General features: G+C 41.3%; 1 protein-coding gene across 2 annotated transcripts in view; it reads left to right on the top strand.

The window, feature by feature from the left end:
- nova2 (NOVA alternative splicing regulator 2) overlaps positions 1–26,714 on the top strand; it is an 80,063-nt gene that overhangs the window by 24,552 nt on the left and 28,797 nt on the right. The gene's annotated exons all lie outside the window — the stretch shown is intronic.

Below are 26,714 nucleotides of genomic sequence, written 5' to 3'. Positions count from 1 at the left end.
TGCACGGGACGATCCGCGGTAGCTCGTTAATGGAGATTTGCCGTGTTGTGGCGTTAACGTCATTTCAGATTAACGCTGACAGCACTAGTGGGAACACAACGAATATGACTGCACATTTACGCCGACATCATCCTAGTGCAAAGACAAGTGGAAGCAGACAAAAACAACAAGCACGCATGCTACAAACTTTAGCCGAGTCATTTAGACAGCCGTTAGCACAGGATTCTCCTTATGGGGACCTGATATGTTTAATATGCTGCTGAGAATATAGCCCAGAAGAAGCGTATAGTATAGCTTTTATTTTGGAAAGAGTCATTTCTCTGTAATAAACTCTCTTTTCCAATAATGAGTGATTCCTCGATCAGATAGATTTATTTATTTGTTATTATTTTGTTGTTTCAGGAACATTAAATTTAAAAACTGTACGTTTGACACCAAAGTATTGAACCGAACCGAACCGTGAATTTTGTGTATCGTTGCAACCCTACTATATATATATATATATATATATATATATATATATATATATATATATTTTAAAGGTAGATAGATAAAGATACATATATATAGATATATATATATATATATATATATATATATATATTTTAAAGGTAGATAGATAAAGATACATATATATAGATATAAAAAGAAAAAGAAAAAGAAAAGATCATGGTTAAAATGTATTCAAATGTTTATGTTTAGTATGTTTCGTAGCTATTTTTTCTTGAATTCTACTGGTTGGTTAAGCATTACAAGTGTGTGGTGTTATGCTTGAGAAGCGATTGATTAATGATACAGAAATGGAGGCATGTAAACCAGAAAATGAAACATGGATGAATGGATGGATCTATTTACTCATCCATTTAGAAATGAAGTGTGTCTGACAGAATAGCTGGATAGTGTAGTGGTAAGGCTACACACCTTTGGAGGGGGAGTTGCAGGTTTGATTCCCTCCCGTTATCCAGTAAGGGCTGTTCTAAAACCAAGCCCTGGAATGGCGTGGCTACGCCTGCAGCGCAGACACACGCGTTTCACTATACTGTGTATGTGACAAAAGAAATTTGTATCTATTTAGATGCATCAGTAGAAAGTGTTGTGAACCATTAAGAAACCATTTTATTATCTTTAATGTTTTCATCATGTTTAAACACATACACGATATTTAAAGCTGAGTCTTTTTGCTTTGTGACATCTGAGCCATTGAAACTGACAGTCTCAATGTTGTGAAATAGATAATTCATAAAAAATGTCATTCTCCCTCATGTGTTAACAGATCTTGTCTGTGTTTTTAAGTCCTCAGGGACAGTGGGGCCTTGACTGGGTTTACTTTGCATCCCCCATCAACAACACACACAACGCACATGCACAAACGCACGCAAACGCGCACACAACCCACCAGAGATCAGGATTACAGGATCAGGGGTGAAATTGTATTTGTCTAAACTCTTAATGCTGCCCTGACGTGACATGTGGCCCGAGCAGTGAGGAGGAGGGGGAGGACGCTGCGATCTGTGTGCGCATGTGTGCGTGTCTATATGTTTGTGTGTCTGCCCGCTGTGAGGTGTTGTTGTTGTTTTGAGCTGGTGAAATCACAAAGTGGATTGCAGCATTCATGTTCTCCATACTAAATACTTGAACTGGGACACAAAATTATTGTATTACACAGAAGTAATAAGAAGAATGTACGAGATGATTAAGAGTTATGCTACTAGAACTTTGGCTGCGTTTTCGGGGAAAATGTTGGCTCAGTTAAACACAGAAAAATCCAGGGCGTCCCATCTAATGCTCTAAATTACTCAGCCAAGGCCACAAACGTTCTATAACCCCAAACAAGTCGTCAGAGCAGCCGAAATCCAATCATAAAACATTACTTGTGCTTTAGTTGCAAGATTGCATTGGTGAAAAACATTAAATGACATTAAGTGACAGTTAGAGGTTTACAAGTTGCACATTTTCAACATACATTTAGCTGATGATGATGAATATTCAGTGAAATATAACATGCATGTGTCTTTCTGTGGTTTCACTCCTTTGCTGCCTCCGCTTTGCATAACCTCAGAGCACGTGGAAAAACAGTGCTGGGTCAAAATTTAAGTGCTTTCATATGTGTCCGTTTGAGTTTTGAGTACCCAGTGGCAGGTTCGCAGGTATAAGAACGGATGAAATATATTTTTATGACCCAGATTTATTACGACAATGTATATTTATCTGCCTAAAATAATATTAACAGTCTGGGATCCTGGAAGAAGTAAAATTACAACTAATGATAAAATGTCCGTACACTCAAGCAAGGCATTAGCAGTGACACTAAACACTCCCAGCAACCTCCCAGTGTTGTGGTTGCACCCGTGGAGTTTCTGATGTAATCTCTAACCGAAAGCCAATCACAGCATGAAGTTTCTCTTCAGACTTGTCGGGCGCACAATATGTTGCATTTGAGTGCTTTTCAGAGCTCCACTGTAATATTCCTGTTGGTTTCAATGGGAAGTGGTATTTAAACTGTCTGCTGCAAAGAAAATAACCATTTAAGAAAGAATATGAAGTAAACATTTGTACAAAGAAGGCACCAGATGCACAACTTTCTTTACTTTTTTTAGTGGTGTGTGTTCTGCGCGGCGGTTTTGACCAGGACTCTCTTTAATTTAGAGAAAAGAACGTTTTCAAATCAATAAAGCTTAAAATAAAAATATAAATTCCCAAACAAAAATTTCATGTTCTAAGCTTTCATTGGTTTTTCATTCTTGAAAACGCTGATTAACAACAGAAGAAAACAAATAAAAGCTTAAATGAAGCTGTGGAGCCTTGTTTTTTACTTTGAAATAAATGAAAAGGTTTTTGACTGTGGCTTTCAGTGTGATGCATTATGGAAATAACAGTCATCTACGCCGTGAATAGTTGTCCTTGTAAAGCTTAATTTCACATCATCCTGTGCTCTGTCCAGCCCAGCTGCATTAACGCTCGTTTTTTTCCCCCCACTCTTTAAGCTCCACTGTGGTCTCCAAGTATTTATTTGGTTTGAAATTCAGCTCTCATTCTTGTTGTCTTGATGTGTGCGTTTAGGAGTGTTTGAATGTGTGTATCAGTTCAGTGTTTCAGGGGTCTGCAAACAAGCCACCGTTGTTTGACATCGGCACACGAGACTCCTGAAAGCTCTGCCAGCTCGAACAGATGCAAGGTGCAGGAGTCTCCGAGATTTATGCACACACGCAGATGCACACGCGTGAATTCACATGCACTAATACACAATGCATGCGCTTGGCATGCTGTAAAAAAAATGAGTAGATAAATCCTAAGAATATTTGCACCCTTGTACACAGGATGTGCATGAAAAATCGAGAAAAATATTTATAGCCATGCACACACTCGCAGATATACACACAGACATGCCTTCTAATCTCCTGGGAGAAAGCCAACAAGAACGGGATAGAAAGAGGGGAGGAAGGGAGACAAGTGAAAGACAGAAAAAGAAAGAAAGAGAGGGTTGTATGAGCTTTGGTCAGAAGGGGAGGAGAGGAGGACATGTGTGGATGTGTGCACGCGCACACACCCTTCCTCTGCTCTGAAGGGGGCATCTGTATGCAAATGAGACACAGTTCTTCCTGGGTGACAAATCAAAAGGCCCACCTGCTGCAAGGGCCCGTCTGTGTGTGTGTGTGTGTGTGTGTGTGTGTGTGTGTGTGTGTGTGTGTGTGTGTGTGTGTGTGTGTGTGTTGGGAATAACGCAGCCTGTCTAATGAACAGAGTTGAGAGTTACTGCTGTGTCTTGGCCAAAGCATCTCATTCCTCTCTTCTCACTCTTCAGAAGACATTAGCAGCTCTCCTCCCCCCCACATATGCACACTCATATAGTACGTCCCGCATGGAAAACCTGTTAGGGGTCACTGGGGAACTTCATCTCATTGTCCTGGAAAAACAATGAAAGAGCCACACAGACAAGTTTAAACTTTCTTGTGCCACCCAAATTTTAACATTTGTAATATTTTCAAAATAAAAGCTATTCCTGGGTGTATCCATGTGCACTGACAGTAAAAGAAAATAATAACAGCACAGTTAAAGTAATGTTAAGAATTCTGCCCGGGTCTCTATAGGAATAAAAGCTGCAGAACAAGATTTGATCCAGAAACGAGAAAACTGCAGACACAAACAAATGTGAGTTTCTTTCCCAAATGAAATCATCAATTTGAACTAAAATAAATTACCTCAGGCTCTTTTTTTTTTTTATCGCAAAGCCATAACAGTGTTTGGCAGCCTGTGCACTACAGAGAGCACTGGGAGACATCTCAAGCAGGGCCGTGCAGATTAGAACTGCTGAAAGATGCAGTTAAGATAAAAACTTTAAAACTAAATTAGATTTTCACAGTAAATGGGTACATTTTTTTTAAATAAACGCCGTATTTGCCCCTTGGGGTAAATTCAGAATTTGTGGCACCAAAGCTAATGTGACAAGAGAAGATGCAGCACTGAGACTCAAAAGAAAAAAACAGCACTGGGCTAAAAATAGAAAACCTCACGATGAGCAGTGACAATAAAAATCAACCTAACAGGAAGTAAACAAGTAGTTGTTAGACTTTGCACAGATTGCCTCTTCACTCCATAGTGTGCCTTTTTATGAAGCAAGCAGAAAACTGAGTGACTCCAATATTATTTAATTATATTAAAGGTGGGTCAAATTAGGGGAAGCACTGAAGCACATGTAGCTTCCTTCAAGTATATTTTCTTAAGAACATTCAGATTAGAAAACTGTTCTCAAACACATGACCTTATCTTACTCTGCTCTCCTTTCCTCAGCCTACATTCCTACACCTTCTGTCCTCCAGCTCCTTCTCTCCCTCCATTCCCCCTTTTGATTCATGCATCCTTCGATCCAGCTTTATCTCACCCATCAGTCATTTCTCCCTTCCCCTCTATCTCGCTTTCTTTGCTTCCTCTCCCTCCTTCCTCTTCCCTTCCTTCCCTCCGTCCCTCCCTTCATCCCATCTGGAGAATAATGCAGCAGCAGCACTTAAGCCGACGACCAATTAGCGAGGAGTAGCAGTACCGGAGGACGAGACAGGCCACCATTCATCCTCGCACACACGCCCGCACACACACACACACACAGCTCTATGCGACACACCATTCACTATGATGGCACAACAGATTTATTACATACCCATACAGTACAAGGCAGTGCCGCTTCCAAATATAGCTCCTCTCAGTCTTGCTCGCTCTTTTTATTTGTTACCCTCTCTCTCTTTCTATTTCCTGAGTTAACTGAAAACGGAAGGACACAACACTGTTTAATATTTAACTGTGCATCTGCACAAGTGCAATCGGCAAGAGAGCGATTTAAAACAGCTCTTTCCATTTACATATGTTTTAGTAAGACTTTGTGCTTCTACTAGACCTTTAAATCTATACGAGGACTCAAAATGACTTTCATGAAACTAGGATGAAATTTATTTCACAGAGATGATATGCAGCAGCTTTCAACATTTAGAAAAAAGTGGATTCATATGCTGTAGATTCTGTAGGAAAGAGACAAGACTTTTGATACCAGAGCTGGAGCAGTTGTAGAGCAGGAACTTTTTCCTGTGTTAGTTAACAGTTACTGGCAGATAGGAATGGGAATCTTGGTCCCTGTCTTCTACACCAGTGGTTATGTTGGCAGACTGTACGATGGGTTACCGAGCCCATTAATAATCGTTTAGTTACATATCAGCGTTGTGGATGCACGAGGAACTTTCATTGCTACTGCTAAGTGCTGTCGGTCCTTAGATAAAACTTGTTCATCAGCAGCATCCGCTGGTTGGTGGATCGGTTTGTCCAGAGAACAAACAAAGCTGCGGCCGCTTTACATAAAATATTCATTCACAACACCTGTTTTATAATTAGAATCGACCCGCTTCGTTCCTTCTTCTCTGCTCTGCACTGAGCTATTGACTGGTCAGACGCAGAGACAAAGCTATGAAGACAAACTTAAAGGTTGAAATGAGTTAGTATTGATGCATCCAAAGCATCCCTGTGTCCTTTTGCGGTGTTAGTGCTGTAGTTCAGTTTTACAGCCTTCAGTCTGAGCATCTCGCAGTGTTACAACAGGATGAAGTCACGATGTGAACATTAACCAGAGGTTTTTTTAATGATTTTTGGAGCATCATATTCTGCAACGTTTGTGTGTCTTGCAGAACTGGCCTGAGCTGGAAGGGTAAAAAATGAGAACATGATCTGGAACAGTTAACCAATAAATAACCTTTTTCAAGCGAGCCAAACCGTTCGTCAAGGCTTGTTTTAAAAGATTCAGTAATATTGATAATATATTTTTTGCATGCACATGAAACTAACTTTAAACAAATTTGATTTGATTTTTCTACAGAGGACTGAGCCTTATTAATGCAGTTCTTTCCGAGCTAAAGGGAACTGGAACCACATTTGTTTTACGATTCGACTGCCAAAGTCGCTGACCTCAGTGTATGACAAACCACCAAAGCATCCAGTAAACGTGTCCGTTCTGAGCTCATTTGTCTTTTCAGATTTCACGTCTTACTAGAAACATGAACCTATTTAATCAGAACAGATACAGAAACGCTTCAAAAGTTTTGATTTATACCAGAGAAATGCGACTTCGAGAGTGTAAACACACTTCCACTTCAAGAGGGAAGTGGACCTTTTTTCTGTTTGTGTGTGTTTGTTGACTGCGTATCTGTTTGCGTGGTACCCCTCCCACAGCAGAACACATTCCTGCTGTGGTGACTTCATTACCACGTATAACCCACTTCAATGAGCCTGATCTAAACCGAATCTGATTGTTAATGAGACGCCCCGAAGGACGGGGACCACATGTTTAGATTTGACTCACGTTCACACAACTGCAGAGGAGACGACCGAGCCGATTAGTTTCTCATTAGGCGCTGAGACAACACTGCAGCGACATTATGTCACATGTAAAAATGAATAGACCCTGATCCCCAGCTGATTATACGCTACGGCCACAAGTATGTTGACACTCCAGAATATTCTGTCAGAGTGAGAATGGAAAGCATAACAAATAATTGGATTTATGTCTAAATCTGGATTTATCTCAAACTTGTCTTCAGTCACTGTCAATCCATCGAACTCGGTGGCCCTTCTTGCTCATTTTCTCTCGGTCCTTTGCCCCCTGCAGTCTGTCTCTGCCACTGTCTGTCTCCTCTGTCTGTCCTCTGCCTCAGCGTGCCACCATTTTAGAGTGCCGTCTTTAATCCCACAGTAAGATTGTGATTTTCAGCATTTAATATCCCTCTCAAACATGCACACTCACACAAAACCGGCGCACATCTGTCGCAAAAGGCCACACGAGCTAACACAACACCTAACACAGACACACACTGACACACACGGTGCATCCAGCCTTTATCAACATTACTGATTTCAGCACTCAAAGCCTCTTATGCAGCTCTAAGCTCTCAGACTGAGAGATGGAAAACTGCAATATTACAAATCACACACACAAACACACACGCACATGACTGATTTTCCTGTTTGTCGGCTATTTCCCTTCTTAATTAAGCGACTTATTCATTAGAAATGTCTTCTGCTTATCAGTTATAACGAGATGATTTCCACCAAATTAGATTCCTACTTTGGTTCCATCAGAATTTGTCAAATTACTGAGGAAAATTGACGCCAGTTAAAGCGTCTGCAGGCTGTCTGAGCTCGAGCTTCGCAGCCAATCAGCCCTAAATTTAAACCTGTCTGTGTTCTGTCTTCATTCAGAAATAACAGCAGCTTTTTACTTTCTGGACTTACATCCTAGACCTAGCGACTGCAGACAAAAACTACCCATTTGGGAGAAAAGAACTGGCACTTTTACATCATAATCACACCAGTTATTGGAGATAATCTCACCATTAGCTAAATGAGTTATTGCTACAGGCTGCTTGTATTGGTTCAGTATTCTGTTTAATTTAATTATGGTTTAGTTTGAAGAGCTCCCTGATGCCACGTGCTGAAAGTTTCCACTTCTTTTCAAAAAAGTGCAAAGTAGAAAAGTAGCAAGTACTCAAAAAATATGAGTCCTGCAGAATTGTATTGCATATTGTATTAATCTGTAAATGTCAATAAATAGATATGAATAAATACATATTTACAGTAATTTGTTGGTGCAGAACATGACAAAGCAATAAAAATAATTAAGAATCCTGCTCAGTTGTAGCTGAGGATAGTGATAAAGAATTGAATGAAGTAAAAAAGCTGACGGCACCGTTTCTTTTTTTTTTTTTCATGTTTGTTTGTGCGTGACGTCAGTCAGCTGGCACACAGGCTGAGTAACGCTTCTGTACCAGTCAGTGCCGTGCAGGCAGACGGACACGTGATCATATTGGAGAACTCGCAGAAAGTTTGACTTCCATAAGTGGCAGAGATATTTAAGTTTAGTGTAGGTACTAACTTCTTATTTAGGCATGTTTGAAGGTAAAAAAACAAGATAATAATCTGCTTTAAATGCAGTGACTGAACCATCAGCTTACTATAATGTTAGTCTTATGATCTTTTACAGTTACAGTCTGTTCCTTTTTTGCACGTCATGCAACTTAATTTAATTTTTTACTTTTATGAATGAGAAATGATTTGTAGAGTCAATTTTGACCTTGCTGCATGTCACTAAAACCTTTAAGTAACTATTTATGTATATTTTTTGATTATCTGCTACATTTTAGAAATATGAATGAATTTCGATGAATTCCATTTCTCTACTATACTTTGGAGTTGAGACGCTGCGCAGTTGAAAGGGTCAAATTAAAAGTGGTGGGAGCTTGTTGCTCTCCTCCAAAGTGCCTTTCTGAGTGTGTTTCTGTGTTCGGAGGCTCTGCTGGGAGCTGAACCCTGAACTCTGGCAGAATGAACATGAAGTCATGCAGAATGCGACCTGTCAAACCTGAGCGGCGCTAATACCTCACTCTGTCAGCCACATCAAGCCAGCGGCCGCGTTTTCGCCTCCATATGTCGCTTGTTTCGTATGTTATGTCCAACGCGGCTTGGTGATTAACCAGAAAGGAAGGAAGCATTAATAATAATTTTTCAAGGTGAAGGTTTCTCTTCCCGTTTCCCGTGACTTTGACTTTCGGGGAGTAAATCTAATGTCATGGATAGGAGACCTGAAATGTTTACATGTGACCCAGTAACACACAGATGAGACAGGACAGGCGTACTGTAGCATGTAGAGTGATTGTCACATGGAGTACGGTTACCCTGAATCATACTGACAGCCCTCCTCCTTCACCCAATGACTCTGCACCTCTGCAGCTCTGCAGTCACATCAGTCAGTACACTGCTGCCTGCAGACAGGCATGGCTAATCAATCTGCGCACCACATCAGCCACATACAGGGCTGAGGCAGGGTGTCGGAGTAAACTCACCTGCAGTGGACCTGTTTTGTTCTCAGATTTGTTTTCCCTTTCCTTTCCTATCTTTTCTGTATTTCTGTCTCCGCCTGTGATAGCTCGCAGGATTCAAATCAGTGTGACTGATCATTAGAAATGAAGAAGCTGCTGATCGATATTGGTTTTTCCTCACCTCGGCGCTTTCTCCGTCTCTCCATTTGCTGTCTTTGTGTTTAGACTTTTAATAAGGGAGTGTTGAGGGTCCCAGCGAGGCCAACTGTAAATAGAACAGCAGGAATATGGCCGGCTTTACCCGCAGATCAATGCTGCAGTGGGAGTGCATGTGTTTGCATGTGTATCTGCACGATTCTCAGCTCTCAACACTGTCTGTAAGTGTGGGGACTGCTCTTCAACCGGTGCGTGCGTGACGAGGAGTGAGAGAGCGTGCGTCCTTGGGAAGCGATGGGATAATGCATTCTGTCAGTGAAATATGACTGTCGTAAACCCCCTCAAACACTTTCAATGCCTCACTTCACTGCACAGTGAACACACACTCACAAGCACACACCCGCCTTTGGGATAATCACCATTGATCACCACTGCAGATCTGTGTGTGTGTGTGTGTGTGTGTGTGTGTTTACTTGCCTGAATCTCATTTCATTTATCTTTACACGGTCAGTGCAGAGACATGCCTTGAGTATCAGCTAACCAAAATTCTCTTAAAGGTAGGGCTGTGCGATATGAACAAAATCTCATATCCCGATATAAGAATTTTATCGTCCCGATAACGATATAAATCACAAAAATGCAACATTTTCTGTAAATTCTGTGAATCTCGGGCAGCTCGACTTGCGTGAAGTGTTTCCAGCTGCGCGTCATGTAGCTGGAGTCGAGTGTTTTAACCGATGCATGAAACTATACATTTTTAGACATAAGTTGTAACAGCCGCTGTTTTCTTTGTGAGTGTTTATTACACGGCGTGCTGTGGGGAAAAGCCTGTTCTAACATTTGAGTCTAAGGTTTATTTTTTTTAGCACCTGGCGGCTCTTTTTTTAATTCTCATCCGTAAATAATCTGCTCTTTCACGTGATTCAGTTTATTTTGAAAAGTCTCAACAGGATCTTGAGCTTTATTGTGAAAGGTTTATGTGGAACATAAACAAGCGGACACGCGATGCTGTTACCGTCGTTGTTGCTAACCACAATGCATAAAACAGGTGCTTGTCTGTCTGTAGTGTGGTTATACTAAATATAAGAGAAAGAGAGAACTTTAAGAAATTAATATAGCCACTACAGTGACCATCAGAACGATGAAAAAATATTGCCGTAAACAGTTTATTTTGCGACACCACGAAAATGAAACATAGACGTTTTTATATCGTCATCCGATATATATTGTTATATCGAACAGCCCTACTTAAAGGGTTTGCAAAGTTACCTTCTCAGTCATGATAACTTTTAAACGTTTAATCCATAGTTAGATGTAACAGTTTTGTAGCTCCATTTTATTTGGAATAAAGAGATGAAATTCATGAGAAGCGGAGGTTGGGCTGAGATGGTTATTGACAAGTTTCCACCTGCAGGAAATCAGATTTAAGCATCTGAAAAGCTAAAGATATTTGCCGTGCTGGCACGTGCTACAAAAGCTTCTTCAGGCAAACAGAGCACTATTAGAAAAACAGTTGCACTTGTCCTGCTACTAAATAGTTAATTTTTCTTACAAATTATACTCTAAAATGTTTTTATTGTATTTTCCTTCTAGCTGTATTAAACCCAGCAAATTTATTGGCTCTATTTCTTCATCTCGCTCCATAAATCATAGTCCACCCCCCACCCACCCCCACCCTCCTCTGTTTGAGAGCCATTGTGATGAATGGGATTCACTTGGATTCACATTTATAAGCCTCATACTTTAATATTAGATACACAGAGACGGGCTCTGGGCTACCTTCAGGGCACATGCTCGCAACCAAACAGTAACAATTATTTATTTTCTTCAAGACAATCCTAAATAAAATGGGGAACTAATTTTATTTTGTCCTCATGTGACAAAAAAAGCTCACACTTCACTGGACTAAAGGGTTTGTTTGTTTGTTTTCGTATTTGGCAGCTGTTCACGGCCTCACTTACAATAAATGAAGAATTCCCAAATCACCAGTTTTGCAAGCAAAACAATATCAGTTTTTCTGATATTATTATTACAATGTTTGTTAGATTTGTGTTGTTCGGAATGCTTGGCATGAATGCTAATGCCTGAAACATCAGGGATTGTGTTCTGGAGACACCTTGAAGTGATATGACGACGATCTGATGTGCAGCAATTTGGAGTGTAAAATGACTTTTTTTTGCTTATGAAATGGAGAGGAGGAGGAGGATGAGGAATGGGAGGGGATGTGAAGATATCCTGTGCAGGGCTGAAGTGAGACTTGAGCATTGTGCGCATGTGCACGAGTTAAAGCGATTCCACCTGCTACTCACGGCATCATGGCGCCCTGCAGCCGCTCAAACTGCAGCGTCATTGTTCAAGGCTCTTCCTGCTTCTGTCGTGCCCAGCTGAGGTGCATCTCTCCGGGTGAGGGAGCCACCGCCGCTCTGAGGCTCCACTGAGGCCGTAGACAGCAGGACTTCTGGTCGAAGCTGTTAAATTCATTTTACAGTGATGCACTTGATCCGCATCCAGGTATGTTTAAGATGTGGAGAAAGTGGCTCCTGACAGCTAGTTCAAAGAGATTTTTCCATACATATTGTTTCAGCAGGTCAATCTTAATCTGGTTTAGCAGGGACTTTTACCAGTAAAATTGCAATTACTTACAGTTGTTTAATAATCAGAATAACTATAATCTGATTACAGCTAAATATTTAGGTCATAAAAGGTTTCTTACAGGGATTTCCTTGTTGTTGTAGATTATCACTGCTATTTTATTTGATTATAGACAGACTATAGTTTAAATGAAAACAATAAATATTTGTGAAAAATTTAAGTTCAGCCTGTTTATAAATATCTTCATACTTGGTTTAACATGAGCAGCTTTTTCTAGCTTATCTTTAATGGCTAATTCTTATTTCACAACAATGATTGATGTGATCCGATCTAATGATCAGACTAAATGAACGCGGCGTCAGTAAGAAATGTGCATCTGTTTGGGAAAGAATGTGAAGCACTACTTCTTATGTAGTTTTTTTTATTTTTCCTTTCCTTCCCGTGTGTGTCTGCACTGGTCCAGCTGTGTCAGTGTGTGCAACACACTGTAGAGCCCAGTCAGCGCACAAAGAGAAAGGGGCTGTGAGAGGGGGTGTGGAGGCAAAAGAGAGAGTGAAATTAAAAAAGAGAAAGGAGAGGGCAGAAGGAGGAGGAACAGTTCAGTGTGCAGAGGTTTGTATGAGCTCTGAGGGTTTCCAACTGTCGCAGACAATAGTTGGAGGCAAGGCGCTCTGTATGACAATAGGCTCTTTGACCCCGGTCAAGCTCGCAGGGGGGGTGGACGACAGTGTGAGGAGGAGGAGGGAGGGTGTCCCCATCTGTCTCAGAGGAGAGAGTGTGTACATCTGTACTCTGCGCTGTGTGGACAAAACTGCGTATGCTTGAGTAGCGCATTTACATATTTCTCTTCATGTCTTTGGGCACTTCTCTGCATTTCAGTGTTTCAGAAAGCGAATGCATCTACGTTACAGACGAAGTGTCAGCTTGAGTTTTGTTGTGCTATACGTTTTTACAGATTAATGCAGTATTTTTTTCGTTTTCTTTTTAGCATGGACATATAAACATAGGAATGTAAATATTGAATTTTAAGTTATTTATTTAATGAAAGCTGCTTGCACATGCTCAGTTGAGATATACTCCAGCCTTTGTGCGACCCCACACTGGATAAACAGTTCAAATTTAGACGTTGATTCTTGTGAATCTGTGATGTGGTTTCTGGAGCTTGTGTAACCAGTGCAGAGCATTCGTCTTCAGGGTAAAATGATGAATACAGCAGCATTCCCAGAACTCTGTGGTGCAATGAGCAGGGAAAATATGAAAGAAGTTGATGTCTTGTCATAGTTAAAAAATAAAAAAGAGGAACTTGTATTCAGGGTGAGCCCATGCTGTTATAATTAACAGTAGTAAACTGTTTACGGACATTACTGTAGGAACACTAAAATGACAGTACGATGGAAACTAGTTGTATATTTTTCCAGTAAGAAACTGTGACTTTTTCTCATCATATTTGCAGCATAACTCCATAAATATGTTTTTAACTGTGATTAACAGTACAGTGTCATTACTATTTTACTGCATTATACCATGACGACTTGTAATAAAATAGCAGCTGCGCTTATCTTTTCAAGCTACATGAGGGAAATTGTTTTCTTTTAACCGAAAGGAAGACAGGCAGATGTTGTTTAAGTGGTTTTAACGTGACCCATAACAACCCTTCAGAATATTCCATGACCCTCTGGTGGGTTTGTGACCCAGACTTTGAAAAACAAAGCCTCCGGCTGAGTTTAAGTCAGCAGACTTCAACTGATGGATGTCTCTGTGTTTCTCTTTCCTGTCACCCAGCTTCTCATGTCTGTCAGTTCTTATGAAAAAACCCTTCTGTGTGAGGAGCTTGGCTCAGCAACATGACTTGGGCCTCTTCATAAAACATCTTTATCATGTGGGGAGACAGCATGCACACAAACACGTTGCAATTTCAGCTCGTTTGGCTGCAGAATATTGCCTCCTCTTTCACTCTCTCTATCCCCATAAATAGCAGACATAGCTAGATTTGTCTCTGTGTCACCATGGTGTTTCGCTGTTTGTACGCATAGCACCAGGCCTCGGTGTGTGTCTGTTTGATGCAGGTTTGCAGAGGTGCAGCACACCAGCTACCACACACACACACACACACACACGCACACTCCCACCCCCACCCCCATTGGACAAAGCAGAGGATTGTGGGTCTGCACACCCGTTGCCTTGGTGATGAGAATCAAAGTGACAGCTCTCCTAGAGGAGGAGTACCCCCTCCTCCTCCTGCACCCCTCCTTCACGCGCTCCCTCTCTGCTCCTCCAGCAGGTGTAAGAGTGAGAGAGACAGAGAGATGTCTTTCTTCCCGTCTTGGTCGCCTTCCAGATCCTCTCGCCTTCTGTCCTTGAGAGTCGCTGAAATAAGCAGCGCTCGCCGGTAGGAAGTTCAGGGTGTAATTTGTGTGTCAGCTTTTAATAACATCATAAATTGTGTATGCGGCGGAACATTGACTAAAGCTTTTCTGGACGACCTGCTCACGGGGCCTCGTGAGATGTTTTTATTTAAGAGAACTACGAGACAATCCGGAGATCGTACGGTGAAAACAAAAAAAGTCGCCAAAAATGTCATTTTGATTCGGTAAGTGAAATATTTCAAAGGCCGTGCAGATCAAACATATTCACAAAACACGCAGCGACAAATTCTCTCTCTCCTGATTGGCTCTTCACAACAATGACACTTAGCGTTGGTGGTAGCCATAGCAACATCCCTCTAGTTGCACAAAGGGGTCAGATCTAAAAGGTCTAAATCTGCTAATGTCTCTGAGTACCTCTCGCATGCACTCTCACCAACACAGATGTGTGTGTGTCTGTGCATAGATGTGTGTGTGTGTGTGTGTGTGCACTTAAAGGAGCAGGTTCCTTCACTATAGTGTTGTTTTGTGTAGGAGTGGCATTTTCTTTAAGGAGGAGGAAGGTGAGCGTGGCAAACAAAGAGCCTCATTGATGACAGAGAGAGTAAGAGAGTGAACCAGTTGTGAAATCGCTTTTTTTTTCTTTACAGACCTACAATCTCTGGCAGAGGGACAAAGGTAGCCCTCTGGGACCCCTTAACCCCTCACACACACACACACACACACACACACACCTCTCCTTCACAAAAGAGCTGGCTCCACAGCTGCCTCGAGTCCCCCATCCCTCCCCACTTCCATTATTTTTAATCCCCCAGTGAAAGCTCCCCCAATTTCTTCCCCTTTCCCAACGCCCGAGCCCCACCCCCTCGCTTTCACACGACACACATACACCCCCCATCACCACCGTCACCCTCTTCGCCCCGCACGACAGCCCCCCACCCCTCTCTCCCATTCTGAGGTCTCACAAAGTCGTCAGCTGTCATATCGTCTCTCTGACACACTGGCTGGACTCTCACTTTAATTACGAACCCCTGAGCCTGATTATGGTGCGGGTACATGAGGCCTCTCCAGTAACCAGCGCGTACCAACCAGGGTTCAGTGGTGTGCACGTGACTGGTTGATGGGGTTGATGAACTTTGACCCAGCAGTGACGACAGGTTGATGTTTACCCCGTCCACCATCTGATGGTCTCTTACATATTTTCTGTTTTGTTTTTTTGTTTCTGCCTTTTAATTCGCCATCTTTTTTGACATGAATGTCAACTAATAAGCTGCTTCGAATGCAACCTTTGTTTCTTTCGACAGTTAATGAAAAAAAGATAAAACAATTGCACAACAAACTGTACTTTGGCAAGCAGTTGCTTATTATTTTAACACAACTGATGACAAGAGCGCAACAAAAGAGAATAATTTGACCTCTTTTCTGCACAATTGTTACCTTCAATCATGGTATTTATTCGCAGCCTCGGTGTTTCCCAGCAATTATCAAATCTTTCACGTGTGTCCTCTCATCAATAAACTTGAGCTGCGTTCTATAAAACTCCTACTTTCATCTGCCTCCAGCCTCTAGCCGTCTGTTGTTGTAAATCATACAACCGTGTTCCATATGGTTGTCATTAATAAAGATGAGGTCACACTTCCAGTCAGACCTCACCCTCCACGCTCACACACACACTGAAGCTCAAACAACATTTCGTTACACTCGCGCGCACGCTCACGGGTGCGCAGCCACTCGCAGCCACATCGATACTCTGCAGAGAGGGTGGCCTATAAAGCTGGAGAGAGGGAGTTAATTAGTGTTTTAGCTGATTGCTAATTGCCACTTTCTTCCGCCTACTTACGAACAACGCGGTGAAGGAGAAGAAGAGAGAGGAAGCAGAGGGATGTTTTTTTTTTACTTCTGCTACTATCAGAAACTTGTTCATTTACTTCTAATTGCTCGTGTCCATCCTATCTTCATCGAGTACGCCCTCGTTTCTCTCCTCTTCTTTTAAGTTGAAACTTTTAGCTGAAACAAGGTTTCAGAATTATTCACCTCATTAATTCCCATAAAAGTTTATGGTTAACTGTAACTCTGTCCAACAGGGATGGCTCTGTAGCACTTTTTCCATGTCTGATACTGATACTGTGTGTCTGCCGATACCAGTTCCAGTCTTATTCCATCTTTTTCTTCCAACAATCAACTAAGATGCTAATAATACATTAGCTTGACACGCGTCAGGACTCCAGATGTCATTTGTCATACTAACCACTGATGACACATCTGTCTTTACAGCATGTGGTGCTAAGTTTGGTATGTATTCACATTATAGATTTTGCTTATGGATCATGGGTAATGTGTAGTTTAATTGAGAGAAGGGTGACATTTTTACAGAAGATCTCTCTTAAGCCATCTACATGAATAAGCACCAGTACAGACCAGTGGAGATTTGAACCAGTGTTCATATAATCACATATTACGTGTGTTACATATCTGCATCAGCCTAAAACCTTATGGTTTGCCCTACATGAGGCAAAATTCCTCTTACTGACATAATAAAATCTTATTCCCAACTGTTCTCAATAACTGTTTTGGACAGACATTGTGAAAAGGTGACAGCGCTTATTATTCTCTATTTCTCCTCATTAAACCAGAAGAAACTGAAATTGAAAGGAGCTTAAATTAGCAGGAGCTTTCAGTGGCTGGAGTCCATTGTGTTTTTGCCAATCAACACTATTCTTGGTGATATGAGATGACATGGGATAGAAGTCAAGAAACAATTTTTCTTGGCCAGCGCTCTCACTGATGGTCCACACTTTGGCTCCGTTTCTTCTGCTCACTCAAAGGAAGCAACCTGACTTCTGCTCAGACGTTGATCAAATTTCTCAAAGCGTAAAAGCTGGGTTAGAGTTACAGTACGAGCCCTCCTCCCGAGCCAGAGAGTTTTATTTGTTTTTCCAATGTGGATTTATGTCATGTTGGAAGGGGAGCGTGCATTTGAGTGCAAAATCTCGTCAGTTTGAGTAGCAGTGCATGCAGGGACGAGCTGGAGCAGAGAGTTCAAGCATAGTTGAGGATGTTTTAGTGTGTGAGACTTTTGCACAGTTTTCACTTTCTCAGGCTACGTGTCCACAGTGTAGAGCCAAGTCCCAGCTCGCACATTCACAAACACTCATGCACGGGCATACATGATGTCAGACGCACAAAGACATACTTAGAAGCATGCACGCATGCTCTCACACCCTGAAGTCCCAGCTGTAACAAATGGGGACCAGATTGTGTATGACGATGATGATGTAAAAGACCAGGCATGCTGGTCTCCATGGTTGACGAGCTTTGTTGAGTAAATGTTCAGTGTGTGTGTGTGTGTGTGTGTGGGGGGGGGGGGGGGGGGGTCAAACCCTGGTCCACGTGCCATGAGCTATTAAACGGCTCTCGTCGTTTCCCTGTAGGATTCATCATGTGGTGCTGCAGTCAATCAGAAACATGCATGTGTGGGTTGACAGAATAGGTTTACTTCACTGTACCTATTTGTTCATTTCGTGTTTGCTAATGCTTGTTTATGTTTCACAAAGATGATTACGTAATGAAGCTCGTTTGATTTGTGTTTTTCACTTCTGAACAAAAAAACTTTCCTCTGCTCTTTTCATGATGGGCTCGAGCAGCAGCCTCCAGGGCTGAGAAATGAAGCCAATACCTGAGTGCCAAAACTGCAGTTCCTCAAATGGCCACTTGAGGCAACCTTTAGTAAAACTCATAGGCCTTTACACAAAAAATAAAAATTTTTACAACCTTGTTAAAAAACAGCTTTGGTCTTGTTAATTTTGTTTGTACTCCTTCACAGTAACTGTACAAAGATTCATTTTGTTTATAAGGCAACTGAGTTTTTTTAAATTCCAAAGTTTGCATTAAGAGAAATCGGGCAGGGAGTAGCTCTAGGACTGTACTACCACAATCTCAGCTAACTTGAGTCACTTATATGAACTTCTCAACCATGTTTGTGTTTTTTTTAAAGAATTTTTAATGCTGTTACCTGAAGAATAATGGTTTGCTATGAGGTTAATTGTACTAAACAGAGGTCAAAAAGGCTCCGGTTCTGTTTTGGTCATTGAAATTCTATATTAAGTTATATGGCACTAATTATCAGGGATCTGTGTGAGTCTAAAAATGTGAGTCCACAAACCAAATTCCATCTTTTGACGAATATGTTTTTGTGGCCATCATGTCATGTAAGGTGAAACATATCAGACTGTTACAAATTTGCGCTGTTGCTACAAAACAATGTGCTTTTGTTAAATCCACTGTCTTTCACTTATTGATCCTTTTAGATACTTAAAACCTTTTTGGTATATCTTAAAGACTAAAACTGCATTATAGTGTTTATAAAGTATGGAAATTGTGCCACTCATCATTTTGTTTCTTAGGTCTAGCCACCAGAGTAAAAGGTTTTCTTTCAGTATTACTATAACGTTTGGTAAAACTTAATAAGCAGAGCAGGGCACTAACATTACAGAGCTACATTAGCTGACTGCGTGGCAAATGTGATGTCAAGACATCGGTCTTTGGTGCTAAAGAGAGAGCGGATTGTATGAAGGCTCGAATTCAAACACCTGATTCTCTGCAAAGTTGTGAAAATGCTGATAAAGTGAGACAAGTATTCTCATAATGCTTGTCTCAGCTTGGCTCCAAAGATACTCTGAGTGACATCTACTTTATCTGTGCATATGTGTGTGTGTTTCCAAGGAGCATGAGTCAGAAGACAAAGGGTGTGTTCAACTGAGAGAGAGTGGAAGGAAATGAGAGGAAGTATTAGGAATGTAGGGGAAAAGGAGAGAGGAATACAGTGTATATATGCTGGATTCATATAGCAAGAGCTGTAAAAAATATACATCAAAAAGTGGTTGTGTTTCACTTTGAGTTACTGCTGTGTCTTTAAAGATAACAAATGACTGAATGAAGGCATGATGAGAAAAATATTTTTAGATATTTCATAAAATATTATGTTAGTGCATCGTGAGATTATTACACGTCATAGACTTCTGTTTTTTTTTCTTCCAATAAGAGCTTTTCTGACCACATTATGTTTAAGTTTACCCTCCAAGGATTGGGACACTCAAGTAAAAGGGACAGTAAATATAGTGCAGTGAAGAGGAGATAAGGGGTGATATGGGATCACCAGTCTACTTCTGTTTTTAAGCTGTGACTTTAAGATCTTCCAGGTTTTTTTCAAAGGTAATGCTCAAAGTACTTTTGAAATTAGTACAGTATGCACTAAGAACGTTGCCAGCATGTTTCATTTTGCCTCTGAGGAATGCTTTTAGGATCTATAGTTGAATCTGTAAATCATCCTTCTAGTGTGCGAGAGGTCTCAGAGAGAGAGATAGTGTTTTTAGTGTGTGTGTGTGTGTGTGTGTGTGTGTGTGTGTGTGTGTGTGTGGGTGTGTGTGTGAGAAAGAGAGGGAGAAAAAGAGGTTGACAGCAGAGTTGGGGCAGCTGACGAAGTAATGGGGCAGTTGTAGTCACATGGGGAGTAGAGATGGATTTGGGGGGATTTGAGGCTATAAAAGGGTGGGGACAAGGAGGCTTAGGCCAGCTGACACTGTCCACATCACAGATAGATGCACACACACACACTCAAAATAATGACAGTAAAAAATGAGCATGCTGCCTGGCTCCAAACATTAAGAAAACACACATGCACTGTGCACATACACACAACAAACAGCCACACCAGCACGTGCACACTTGAACAGAGGCTACAGTCGACTGTTTAGTTAACTTTGAGGTCTTGGGACACAAGGCAGCATGGGTAAAAGAGTGGAAGGAGGGTGTGGGTGTGTGTTTTGGGAAGGGAGACAGGTGTGGCTCTATCAAGGCAGTTGTGCGACACCAGATACCAACAGTGGAGATAACACTCAACAAGTTGGAGAAAGAGAGGCGAAGTGTGCATCTGTGTAACTCTCTGTGTGCTTGAGAGGAAAGAGAGGCAGAGAGAGATCATGAATATGATGCCAGAAAAAGGGGCAAACATGAACATCAAGCTGTGCATAGGGTCAGTGTGTTAACTGGTGAGCAATGATTTCGTCTCCACTCACGCCGACACAAATCCATGCTGATGAGCAAGGCATCAGCTTGATTGCAGGTTGATTTTTAAAAATTCATATATTCTTTTTACTGAGAATTGTCATCAAAAATCAAAAATCTTTAGGAACTCGTGAACTTTGCATTTATGTCTACTGTTCCATTCTCAGCAACTTGATTTGGTAAGTCATTTAGTTACAGCAGATCAGATAAGATATCAACACAGCGAGTGACGTGTTTTCACATGTCAAAAATGGATCTGTGGTGCAAATGTGGTAAAAAAAAACCCCAAAAGGTTTAAGCTCCTGATGTGGTCAACACAGAGGAAGAAAGCAGACTCAAAGAATGAAAGAAGAAGAGGACAAGAGAAAGAAAACGTACTGACTCAGAGCGAAAGGCTCAGAATGAGAGAAAGGAAAATCTCCTCTCGCTCTCTCGTTATGACACTTCATTATAACAACGGTCACTTAGTGTGTGTGTTTGAGAAAGATGTCTGCATTTCTGCTTATGCGTCTGCATCTGTGTGTGTGTGCATGTGTGTGTGAGGTGTGAGTAAAATCAGAACAGTGTTGAACTCGTTTGGGTGGACCAAGAATTCACACGAGGTCCAGTTACCGCGCAGGCCCTCCGAGGACACAAACGAGCTGTGTGTGTGTGAAAGACAGATGAGTATGCGAGTGATTAGGTGTGTATATATAGTTGTCTGTGGTTACATAGTGAGAGGTGTGACTTTCTAGAGAGCTGGATAGCTGAGCTAACTGTATATAGTGTGTGTGTGTATCTGCGTTCTTTCCACAAGTGTGTAAGTGTGCGGAAGGGTTCCTGCAATGTCACTATTTAATGACAAGGGACAAGAATACGTGAGTCTGTTTGGTCTATGGGGAAGACCCAGTGGAACACATTTCTACAGCTGTCCCGCTGCTTGCGTCGATGCCAGTGCCATCACTTCCTGTGTGATCTGTATCCTGTTTGATATTTAGTTTCACCTGCTCATCGAAAGACATTAATAGAATTTCTACATTCACCCGTTGGAGGCAAATCGCTGACCATACAGCCAGAAAACAGCTACGTGATGCAGTTTTATTTTCTTACATCTCCACCAAACAGCAAAGGAATTTTCCTGAGTCACATGAACCTTAGTGGGCGTGCCTGACTACCTTTTCTCCCTACTTTACAACATCAGTCCACATTATTTTTGTGTCCTCAGATCAAGTATCCCTGTATCCTCCGTAAAGTTTATCATGTAATGCATTCGCTTTTTTAATCTTTCTTCAGGATCGTCTTTATGTCAGTGAACAGCCGCTAGACTTTCATGCTGACACGTCCCTGCTGCGAAAATGTCACGTTAAATTATTAAGTGACAAAGGTGTAATAATGGTGGTGTTCATTTCATGAAATCACACGTTAGTTAGTGAAGTCTTGCCTGGAAGTTTTGACCATCAAAATCTTAGATTAATGTATCCAGATGTGACAAGCAAGGAGCTGATCTGGCCGAGAAACAGTGCTCGTGTGCTACTTTTCGACTCTAATGGTGACCTTAACCTGAAAAATGAAGTCCCAAGGTAAGACATCATGGAAACCAAGAGTCAGCTGCAGCTCTTTCTGCAGCCAGAGGAGTCACCCTCTGCTGGCCATTACATTTCTGTGCCAATGCACTTGCACACAGGCTTCACTTTTCAGACCTGTTCACCTGGGTGTAATCACATTTTCATCAACTGGTCCATGTAGTGTTAACTGCACGATTGCACCTCCTGCTGATCCAATTGAGTTCATACTCTCTGTCTTCTAATTTCTGTCATTAATGAAACCCTGCTTTTCTGTGTTATCATGTAGTGAAGCAGGTTTCCCCGTTATTTCAGATACAGTACATGTTTTTGTAATAGGCTGAAGGATGTGTGACACAGAGATTGATTTTTGTCCAGTGAAAGTAGTTGCAAAACACTTTTTGCAACAAAACAAGAAACGGGCGTAAATCTCAAGGAGATCTTATTTATTTTTCCTTGTAATATTTGGTGACAACTAAAAGAGACACTGTCTCTTCTCTTCTCTGTCAGACAGGTGAAAGAAATTTTAATAAAAGGACACATTTGCTGTTTGTACTTTGTATGTTTGCTATGCCCAACCCATACACTGGTACATGAAGAGAGACCTCTCCTCCCTGGAAGACCACAGTTTAATTCGAACAGTGTTTTCCTCTCTGTTTTCTACTTGTTGCTCAGAGCACGCTGGCAGCTCTTAGATGAATGTGACAGCAGGTACAACAAAGTGATGGAGAGACAGAGAGAGAGGAGCAAAAGTGGGGATAGAAAGAGGCAGCAATGAAAAGGAGTAGAGGAAAAAGAAAAGGGCGAATAGCCGAAGGCTAAAGAAAAGCAAAGCGGGTCGAAAGGAGGAAAAAGAAAAGAGAGAAAAATTTGGGAAGGGAGGCAGTCATGGCATGTTTACAGCTGTTTGCTTGGCCTGGCCTGGGTCACTTGGGCAACACCGATACCGCTGCCAAAGAAAGGAAGACAAGAGAAGAGAGGGAGAGAGGAAAGGAGGGTAGGATGACTGGAAATGGGAGGAGAGGTAGAAAGGGTGGATGCTGAAAACAAATTGTGAGCAAAAGCTGTTTCTGTTTTTGTGAGAACAAACTGAACGTTCCCGCTTTGATTTAATGAGTTGGGGGAAAAAAGAATCCTGCACAGCATCAATGATTCAGATGTTTTAGGATTTAGGAGCTAGAATTTGATCAACTTGAGAATAAATAAAGAGGAAGGTTCACAGACCAGAAGTATATCAGACAGTTCTGAGAGGAGGATGCCTTCAAAATAAAAGTCTTGATTTGAGCTAATGAAGGTTCATTCAAGAACAGTGTAAACTTTGTGGTTTAAAAGAGAGTGATAAGAATACAGTAAAGAAATGAAAGAGAAGTGAATATAAGTAAAAGAAACTTGAGAAATGTACAGACTTATTTAGTTAATGTAAGTATTAACCATTTGAAAATCTACAAAACATGTTTTTACCTGTAATTAAGTTAAACTTATAGTTATGTTGTAAATGGTGCCTGCATATGCACAGAAAGGCTGGAGCAATGTGACAGTGTTTCCTGCAAAAATAAAGGTCACAAAAGTTCAAATTCCTGCTGCAGCGAACATCTGGCTGCTCCTGTTATCACAACTTTTGAAGGTTTTCTATTATTAAAGGATTTTTTAACAAGCAGTGGCAACCTCATTTATCTTACTGTTAGTAATGTACCGCTGCCCATTTATCACAGATTTTTAGAAATACTTTAAAAGCCATGTTTTCAAAGAGCTCTGAGCTGTGCTGCTTGAAAATATGGATGGAAGAAGTGTTCGTGAAGTCAGCAGATAACCGGAAAGGGACTTTGTGGACTGGAGGCGTGAAGGACACGGAGGTGGAGATTGGACGGAGAGCAGCAGGTCTCTCCAAGTGAAAAGCCTTACATCAGAGCAGAGGAATTCCTGCCTTTTCTTCCAGCTTCTTTTGTTACTCTTTAGAAAGAGTTGCCTTAGTCTTCTCGCCGAGTGCTCTGTCACTGCCGGACCTCTAGACAGATAAAAGATGGGGGGAGGGCGGAGGTGATGGGGGAGGAAGGAGATGGGGGAGAATGAGTGAGCAGAAACAGTGAGGGAGAGAAGGGGAGAGAGGATGACAGGAAACCATGTTTTTACAGTACCTTGGGCTGCTTTAAAAACAAAGAACGTGGATGAAAGGATCGGCACAACTCTCTGAGTAGGTCCTCCAACAAAGAAGAGAGCTGCACAAGCCAGAGTTTATTATGAAAAAAATAGTAATGCTGAATAATTATTAGGTGCAATAATTTGAGTAACTACTTATAAAACTGAGATCATTGTGTAAGTTGGCCTTTTATGGATTCATTTGCTTGCATTCTCTCCTCTGCAGCATCTGATGCTTTTATAGTTTTTTATGATCCTGTCTTTCTCGGTTCTAAATGATTTTGTACAATACCTCTTCAGATTCTTGTTGGATTGCTCTTATTGTGTGTGTTTTTGGATATTGTACTTAAGGTGGTACCTCTAGTCGTGCTTTGTTCTGCTGGGTGCTTGTTAGTGCTGATTGGTAGTATTCACAGCGAGCACGCCTGAGAACAAAAGGATTTTATTATTAAAAACTAGCATTCAGGTCGAGTGGACGCCGTAATCTGGAAAGAGAACATTTTATGTCGAGACTATTCACACCTCAGCCTGATGAAAACTTTAGTTTTTCCTGTTTTGCTGTTTTAAAGCCAGTAAAACTCAATAAAGACCAGTGAAGCTTTGCCCCCAGGCTAGTTGTCCACGGTAACTCCGGGATTTAATATGTTTTTCCTAATTGACCATGATTTTGTCTGGTGTAAATAATGCGGGGGCTGTTGGGAGAGTGTGTGTTACAGGCCCGTGGGCACTCGGGGAGACCAGATGATTCTGTGCCAGCTTGTTACAAAGCAACCATCACATTTTCATCCACGTAAGCTACAGTGCTGGGATGCACTTTTCATGTTTGTCTTTTCTTTAATGTTTCTCTAGAACTTTTTGTTTTTCTGGTTTCCTTTCATCTTTGATTTCTTTTGCTTTCTTTCTGCGACTCCCCCTTGAACCTTTTTCCTTCTCTTTGGTTTCTTCTCCTTGTCTTTTCTTATTCCATATGTCAGCTCTTCTTTCCTTTTTTCCTTCTTTACATAATTCCTTCCTTCCTTCCTTCCATTTTCTTCTCTCTCTTCTTCTTGTCTTTCTGTCCTCTCTTCATTTTAATGAAGACTTGGTTGGCTGCAGCAGAGAACAGGTCCAAGTTTCCTTACTGCCCCTGATTACATCAGCACATGCAGTCATGCTCTCTCTCTCTCTGTCTCTCTCTCTCTCACTCACTCACACACACACACACACACACACACACACACACACACACACACACACACACACACACACACACACACACACACACACTCTTTTTGGAAAAACAACTCATGACATCACCAGCAGCTGCCCAGCTGCATAAAAGAGTGTGTGTTTGGTGTATGTGCACAACAGTGTGCGTTTCTGTGTGTGCACGGTCAGAGGGGTGATACTGTTAGTTGCCTAGGTAACAGAGCAGGATCAGTCAAACAGTGAAGACCAACTCGAACAAAACTTCGAGGAGTTATGCAACACTTTGCAACAGTTTCTAGTCTTCTATCTCGCTCCATCCCTCTATTCCTCTGCATGGTCCCACGCCTCTGCTTTTGCCCCCACAGCTGGAACAGCTGTTTGGCCCATACACCTTTTGTAACTCAATATGGAAGTCAGTGCAGTCGTTTCTATTGGCTTATTAAGGTTTCAGTCAATGAATCCATCCATCTCTTGTGACAGAGGCCTACTGGTCAGCTTCAGCCCTTTTATCCCTTCAAAGTGCTGGTCTTACTGTGGGACAGGAGGAAATTAGACATACATACATAAATTATCAGTTCATTAATTTTAAGAAAAACTATTAGAGTCAGTTAACAGGCTTGTTGGGCAACATTAAGAAGGCTACTCTGTTACTCTATTGCTTTATAACACTGGAAAGATTGACTATTAAAAAACAGATCAATGGGTAAAATGTTGAATAAATCATAAAGATAAGGAGTTTAATTGTATTGCTAGAAGAAATGCCGAATTTGTACTAATCAAAACTGAAAAATGTTGTAAATTACTGAAAAATCCAGTGCCTGCCTCTTCAGCTGTATGTTTGCAAAGTTTAAAAGTTTAAAGCAATACTTTTAAGACACATGTGACAATATGCACGACTAAACATGAGCACTGAGCGCTGAAACGTTAACAAAGCTCACAGAGTTGAAACGTATCTCACCAAACTCCTGCTGCTTTGAATCTTTGGATTTTAATAATGGACTGATATTGATTTAATAATAGCAGGCACATAATAAGGTGTGCTAAAGAAATGTAATAACCGCATTTGAATGAGACTTGGTCAGATATTCACTTTTAATGTCAGAGTAGCTTCGATGAAAGATTGAATCCAGGAGGCCAGTTAGAGGTCAGATACCACCTCCTGCACCAAACTTCAATTTTAAATTTGTGACCTTCATGTCTTTAACTTTATTCTTTTTCCCATCAAACTTCTCCCTGTCTGCTGTTCTATATTGGCTACTGTAGTTTCCTAAGCTACTTTATATACTCTTTAAACCCTTAAAACAACAAGGTGTTAAACTGCACCCCTA

Source organism: Astatotilapia calliptera, chromosome 14, assembly GCF_964374335.1.
Source record: "Astatotilapia calliptera chromosome 14, fAstCal68.1, whole genome shotgun sequence".
Taxonomy (NCBI): Eukaryota; Metazoa; Chordata; class Actinopteri; order Cichliformes; family Cichlidae; genus Astatotilapia; species Astatotilapia calliptera.
The sequence above is the reverse complement of the archived record's forward strand: the minus strand, read 5'-3'. Positions and strand labels throughout refer to the sequence as shown.